The sequence below is a fragment of the Colossoma macropomum genome, unplaced genomic scaffold, assembly GCF_904425465.1.
Source record: "Colossoma macropomum unplaced genomic scaffold, Colossoma_macropomum, whole genome shotgun sequence".
Taxonomy (NCBI): Eukaryota; Metazoa; Chordata; class Actinopteri; order Characiformes; family Serrasalmidae; genus Colossoma; species Colossoma macropomum.
In genome coordinates, this window is record NW_023494795.1 from 130,001 (window position 1) to 137,908 (window position 7,908).

Consider the following 7,908-nt stretch of genomic DNA (forward strand, 5'->3'; position numbering starts at 1 on the left):
TACTGCAAAGGCTCTGTCTTGACTCAGACACGACTACTGCAAAGGCTCTGTCTTGACTCGGACATGACTACTGCAAAATCTCAGTCTTGACTCAGACATGACTACTGCAAAGGCTCCGTCTTGACTCGGACACGACTACTGCAAAATCTCAGCCTTGACTCAGACATGACTACTGCAAAGGCTCTGTCTTGACGCAGACATGACTACTGCAAAGGCTCTGTCTTGACTCGGACATGACTACTGCAAATGCTCTGTCTTGACTCAGACACGACTACTGCAAAGGCTCTGTCTTGACTCAGACACGACTACTGCAAAGGCTCTGTCTTGACTCAGACACGACTACTGCAAAGGCTCTGTCTTGACTCAGACATGACTACTGCAAAATCTCAGTCTTGACTCAGACGTGACTAGTGCAAAATCTCAGTCCTGACTCAGACATGACTGCTGCAAAGGCTCTGTCTTGACTCGGACATGACTATTGCAAAATCTCAGTCTTGACTCGGATGCAACTACTACAAAGTCAAGACAGATTTTGTAGTAGTTGACTCAGCCTCATGTCAATCTTGACTCAGCAATGACTACTACAAAGTCTCTGTCTTGACTCGGACACGACTACTGCAAAGTCCCAGTCTTGACTCAGACATGACTACTACCAACCCAAGACAGGAATTTTGTAGTAGTTGAGTCTGACTCAGCCTCATGTCAACCTTGGCTAAGCTATGACCACTACAAAGTCTCAGTCTTGACTCGAATGCAGCTGCTGCAGAGTCTCACTTTTTACTCAGCTGTGACTAGTACAAAGTCTCTGTCTTGACTCAAACATGACTATGCAAAATCTCTGTCCTGACTCAGACATGACTACTGAAAATCTCTGTCTTGACTCAGACATGACTACTGAAAATCTCTGTCTTGACTCGGACACAACTTGTACCAAGTCTCTTTCTTGACGCAACTACTACAAAGTCAAGACTGAGATTTTGCAGTAGTCCAGTCTGACTCATGACTCATGTCAATCTTGACTTAGCCATGACTAAAATCTCAGTCTTGACTCAAATGCAGTTACTTCAAAGTCTCTATCTTGACTCAGCATTGACTACTACAAAGTCTCAGTCTTGACTCGGACACGACCGCTGCAATGCTTCAGTCTTCAATCTCAAGACTTTGTAGTCTTGTAGTGGTAGATTTCATAGTAGTCGAGTCTGACTCGGCCTCATGCCAATCTTGACTCATCCATGACTACTACAAAGCCTCAGTCTTGACTCGGATGCTATACTTATAAAGTCTTTGCCTTGACCCGGACTCGACTCTAAGCCTCTGCAACACTGAAACATAGGTTCAGAAAGAAAGCTGAGAGAAATTAATGACACCAGCAAACGAAGTCTGCAAGGTCAAGAAGGTCACAAATCGGAACACAGCAGCGTTTGACCTGGTGAGTGAACTCAAACAGCTCTATCAGAAAGCCTTTGTAGAGCGACATTGCAGCACTGACCCACACACTCTCTCTCTCTTCCTGGAGCACAACATGAAAGCATAGTCACACATACGCAGTAGTTCAGCGATAAGAGGCAGACTGGAGACGGAGGCGGCTTCGAGTGGTTAAACACATACAAACACGCACGTCATTGTTAGCGCGTCTGTTACAAACCCCATTATGATGTCTATTATCTTTAACGCTCCTCATTAAAAAAGTGCTTATAAAAGCCGGTTTGCCTGCTGTGTGTACACACGGCCTTATTCTGTGAACGGAAGCAGCACACGCACACACACACACACACGCGAGCTCGATAAACACAACCCCCACTCCACACACACACGGCAGCTACCTCCACTGGGAAGTGACAGTTGTAACATTTATTCAAGAAGTTGATATTCTTTATCATATTAAACATGAATGGAGTCTTTATTCTCTTAAAACCTGAGCAAACAGTTTGTGTGTTCAGTGGCGGTAGTGGGATAATAGCCTGCACAAAAGGAGGCCTCCTTATGTCTGTTCGAGATCCGCCAAAGTTTATTCTAGTGTTAAACCATCCTGGAACACGCTCATCATTACAGAGCAGAGCAGAGAAAAATCAGACACTCCTCTTTAACCTCCACTTTCTCTTTCCGTTCAAAGAAACTGGCAACCTGGGCGTGAATGAAATGCAATATAAAGGGTTTTCCAAGGCAGGAAAAAGCACCAGCTTTACAGTCCAAACAGTGAAACCCCCCTGTAAACAAAGCTGCAACATTTCCTACCACACTATCCAACAGTTGTACTGAGTTATTGTATTGAGCTATGATGTTTTTACAGTAACAAACCCTGGTTCAGAAGGTCATCCGCGTCCCGGCCTGCCAACACTGTCTTTGGTTGTTGTTGAAAGTTGCCACATTCTGAAATCGTACGCTGAAGTTATCGGTGCTTTATCGGCAGGACTTCCAGCTCTGTGGTGATGCTGCACATACGACAGCTCGGACTTAAGGATGAAATCTCCACAGGTGGTCAGTATTGGACCAGAGGGGGCGCCCAAGAGCAGTAAGGCTCGAGCTGACCCCTGAGCTCTATTCCTGGGTGAGGCTGAGCCTCGTCTCGCTAAAACGGATCTTGAAGAACTGTGAAGGTGTGACCGAGCAGAGGCCAGGAGGCAGCTTCAGGAGTCAGAAATTACTGTTTTAATGTTTTTTCAGGGAGTTAAAAATAAGAAAAATATGTTTTTTCAGGGAGTCAAACATGATAATTGTAATGTTTTTTGCAGGGAGACAAAAATGACAACTTTAATGTCTTTTTAGGGAGACAAAAATGACGATTAACGAGCCAAAAATTATGATTTTAATGTTTTTTCAGGGAGTAAAAAATTACGATTAGGGGGTCAAAAATGACGTTCTAAACCACATTCACTGAATTAGGACCAGGATGCAGTTTGAACAGTTCGAGAGAAGTTTTGGGGATGTATCTACAGAAATGGTTTGGGTGACTATTGACTTTCAGTGTTTGTTAGCAACATTAGCCTCGGCGCTCCAGTTCTAAACTAAAAAAAGCAACATTTGAACACCAAATGTGTGTTGAGTGGTCGACTGTATTTTAAAAAAGTGTTTCTTTAAAACAGCTGAATTCCCTCATTACAAAGATGTCTGGACACTTGTGGTCTTAAATGACCAATCCCATTTCTTATTTTTATCTCTACCCCTTGTTTTTGAGTGTCTACTTGCCCTGAGGCACCAGAATGTAACTGCTGCACCATTTAAGGTGGAACGGGAAAGTTAGCTAACTAGCTACCGGGTTATCAGCATACTAATAGCGATTTTTTATGCTTGTTATGAAAATAAAAACATTAAGCTAAGATAATATGATTATTGTCATTTTTAACAGAGAAAATTCTCACATTTGTGGGTTTCTTTGGTCTCTTGTGCTCCATCTTGCCAGTTTTTCTTTTTTTCTCATAACTCTCTGTTTGGAGTGAGTCTCTGAAAAATCTCTGTTTGGAGGGTCATGTAGCCCCAACGCTTCGCCCTACACCTCAACAATATGATGCACAATGTCTGAGGTCTACTGTGGCTCATTGTGTCCACCCAACTTTTCAAGCGCAAGTTCACTACAGGACTGGAAACACTAGTTTGCTATTGTGTTTTGAAGCTGTGGGCCACCGTAGCTGTGAGTCACAGCGCCCACAGACTTCAACTGCCCACCCCCAGCGTTTGAACCTGTGGACGTTTTTCACGGCCCATTCATCACTCTGTTGTCTGTAAAGAACATTAAGTGCCACTGTTGCACGAAAACATGCTACATAAATAAGCACTAAATTTAGCGCTGATGTTACGGCAGTGAAGGTCATGCCACGCAGAGAAGGGCCTGCAACAGATAAAGTGACATTTTGCCAAAAAAAAAATTTTTTTTTCAAAACCTTACCAGCCAAGATTTATTTGATGTCTGGTTTTTGCTTCTTTGTTTTTTTTCCCTTTAAAAATGAACAAAGTACATCACGCAGCCTGATTAGCCTGAGTTTAGTCTGTACGTTAGTCCATGTTTATAGATAACAGTGAGTCACACAGTCAGAAACCACATAATCGAGTCTATTAGAGATACTGAACAACCCCACATGCTTTGAGGCCAGTCTGTGTGGATGTAGGCCTGCAGTTAGCACCATGCTAATTGGTGGGGTGAAGGCTTTCATTAGTTATTAGCTACATTAACCATGCAGCTCCAGTGCATGAAGTGCTGCTTTAGTGTGAGAGTTTTAGGAAATTATTAAGCATGATTCATAACCTTCCACCAAAATGTAATGCCCTTTCCCCCGCCTCTAAACCATTTTCTGGTTTTTTTGATGAGGTCACTGTGCACCAGTGGGCAGGGGCAAAGTAAAATTAACCAAGATTTATATGGTTCACCCATAAAAAATCATTTTTTCACAGGTTTAAAGGCTGGAATATAAGAAATGTCATCTAATACAGATTCCACATCTCCATTTTAATGTTTTTCTGCATGATTTGAAAACTCTTACCCTTTCATGAGGAACGTACAAAGAAAAATGGCTCAAAATCTTTTTACATTAACTTCCACTACAGAATTAATTTCCTGTAACCTTCCACCAAAACGTAAAGACTGTTTCATTATTTCCATCTATATATACTGAGAGAAAACCTTAGGTGTCCCACATGGTTCACTCTTATAAAATGCATTCATAGGTTTAAAGCTGGAACATGAGAACAGATTCTTAGTGAACTCTTGCCTGTCCATGGTATGGGTCCCTCACTGAGAAAAGGAGACAGACACATCAAACCAAGAATCTGAACAATGACCTCAACATCAATGAATGTGTTTGGGATCACCTAAAAAATGCTAAACCAGCTTCTAAGACTGAACTGTGGAGGTGTGTCTGCAGATTTCTTTGGAAATCTGAAAGTGAAAACTGCATTATCAGCACTCTCAGCTGTCAGCAGGCAGTGTGGGTTAAACAGCTCTGTCAGGCCGTCGCTCTGCAGTCTTTGTACCTGCAGAACATGCACCGCATTACGCAACGCAGCTCAGCTCAGGATTACTGGGTGGATCTCAGCGCTGGGGAATTGGGGATATTAGGGTGTGTGCATGTGTTGGCTTGTGCTTCAAACACATACGGAACGAAGTGAGAGTTAATAAAGCCTCTCCCTTCCACTTAGTCCTGTTCCTGCAGGAAATATATCGCCATATATTTGTCAAAATATGGCTGATTTGTAAGATACTATTAGATCTATTTCATCTACATACGCACATATATTTTAAAGCAATTGACATATATGTGCACATCGCTGCTGTCAGAACAAAACCTCATATCTCCAAAATGGCAACTTTACAGGAGAAGGAAAAAACTTACTTTAATTTCAATGTAATTCAATGGAACCAAAAATTTTTCCAAATAATTTTAAGCCGTTTCTTTTGGTCCATTCATCATGAAATTTACTCACAATGTAAAGGTCAACAGGTATTTTCAAATTATGTCAAAAACTGAAAAACGACAAAAATGGAGATATAAGGAATATAATAACAGCATATATAAAGCATATAACAACAGTATATATTGCACAGGCTGCACTTCACCACTGGCCATTGAGTAAAGATGTTAAATATTCTAAGACCAATCATGATACTAAAAATAATTTGAGTTCATTTTTAATAGAATTATCATTTTTTTTGTATTTAGACTGCAAGTATTGTAGTAGTACTCTCATATCATTAAGTTACATTCTTGAAATGCCAGACTGAGAAGTTGTCCAATCAGGATGTTTTCTTGGTAATGTCTGAGTAGATACAGCCAAGTGAGCTCTCCCATTGGTTAGGCCTTCAGGAGCTTACACTGTACAATTTTCGTGATAAAGCTCTCACAGCCGAAACGTGAAAGAGTCTTTGATCATGAGTTCAAACCGATGCTTCTTCAACACTTAATGTGACACTTCCAACACTTTGTGTGACGAAATTAGTGCCTTTGCAACCGAAGTAATGGTGATGGCTGCTCAGCTGTTAAACAATTCAAATTCCTCAAACAGCAGTAAAGTGATGTATTCATCACATGCATCCAAGGCTACATTCACATTACAAGCCTCATCGCTCAAATCCGATTTTTTGCTCAAATCCGATCTATCTGACACGATGGTTCACACTCGTTTAGGTAAGTGACTCAAATCTGTCATTAATGTGACAAACCGGCGTCCTGAAATGACCCTCATGAGCTCATCCTACTCAGTAACGTCACGTGAATGAATCACGACCATCATCAGCACAAACTAACGAGCAGAACGAGCTTCGCTGAGAAGATAATTAACTCTGATCAGCTCTCAGCTTCATTATTAGAGCGAGACGAAGGAGAAAAAGGAGAGATGAGCTGCTTTTCCACCGTTTACAGGCTTTAACTTCTGTTCGGTGCTGCTGCCATGGTAACGCTGAATGATGGCGCACGAGCAGTGGAGAAAAAGCACATGAATTCCGATCTGAGCGTCACATTAAGGTCACATGGCCACAAATCAGATACGTATCCAATCTAGGACCACATGTGAAAGTGGCTCAGGTTGGATTTGAAAAGATCAGATTTTACATGTCCACACAGCTGAAAACATCAGATCTGAGTCACATTAGGGCAAAAATCGGATTTGTGCCACTTCAACCTGGTAATGTGAACGAAGCCTTAAGGCACACTTTCTACAAGCATGTAATCTTATATGTAATAGACAAAAGTCACCCAAACTTCCTAATCAGTACAAACTTGTTTTCATAGATTTACTTCCGTACAGCTCTGCAGATGTAATAAACCCAAACACTGAAGCCAACACACACCCCAACATGCTACCCCAACTCCTGAGATAACACCTACCAACAGGACCAACAGCCTCACCCAGCAGCCATCACATCAGTCAACTGGCCTGCAGAAATATCCTCAAAACGATGGCTCAGTTAGAGCTCTGTATCTTTTAAAGGACAGGTTTTAAAGAGTGCAGCAACTTACAGAACGCAAAAGAATCCACACGCAGAGCGAGGACAAACCGTTCAGCCCGGCCGCGTGCCCTGCTGTCACCGTGGAGATGAAAGAAAGACAGAAAACAAAGCCAGAAACAGCACCTGTCCTGTGCGTATGTATTTTAGTACCTCCAGTGGAGGAAAATGAGCGAGGAATCAAGTTTCAGTGTATATAAAGAGACAGTGTGTGTATAAAGAGAGCAGCAGGTATAGAAGTTGAGTTAGTACTTCATTACTACCTCCTCACTGCTGTAGCTCCGTATGCCAAACCTCCATTGTGGTGTACAGGAAAAATAAACACACGGGACCCACAGTGGATTCTTCACTTTATTTGTCTTCAGTTCGACATCAGAGATCATCAGCATTCGGCTTCATGACACAAAACAAAGGCCCACCGACGGCGAGCGCCCCCCGTTCCTGCTCAGCTTAATGCTGACCCCTCCCTGCCATGCGTCTCTCCGTTTTGGCAAATATCTAGAACCAGAAAACAGTGACGATTCTAGAATTGTCAGCCAGTAGATGCTGATTCAGATGCTGATATACATAATGGCCCAAGAATTCCAGAACCTCAGTAGATTCTGGAGCTTCAGCAGATTACAGACACCTAGCAGATTCTGGATCCCCCAAGAGATTCTAGAGCCTCAGTGCATTCTGGAGCCTTAAGGGATTCTAGAACTCCAGCTCATCCTAGAAGCCTCCGAGTAGATTCTAGAAAGCCAACAGACTCTGAAACGTCAGGAAACTATGGAGCCTCAGTTTGCATATTCATACTCATATTCCAGAACCCAGAATTCAGCAGATCAGATTCTAGAGCCTCAGTGCATTATGCAGCCTCAACAGATTCTAGAACAGATTCTGAAACTGCAGCAAATTATGGAGCCTCAGTAACCGTAAAACTCTGTTTTGATAATCCTATCAGATTACAGAACTCCAAAAAATTCCAAAACCTC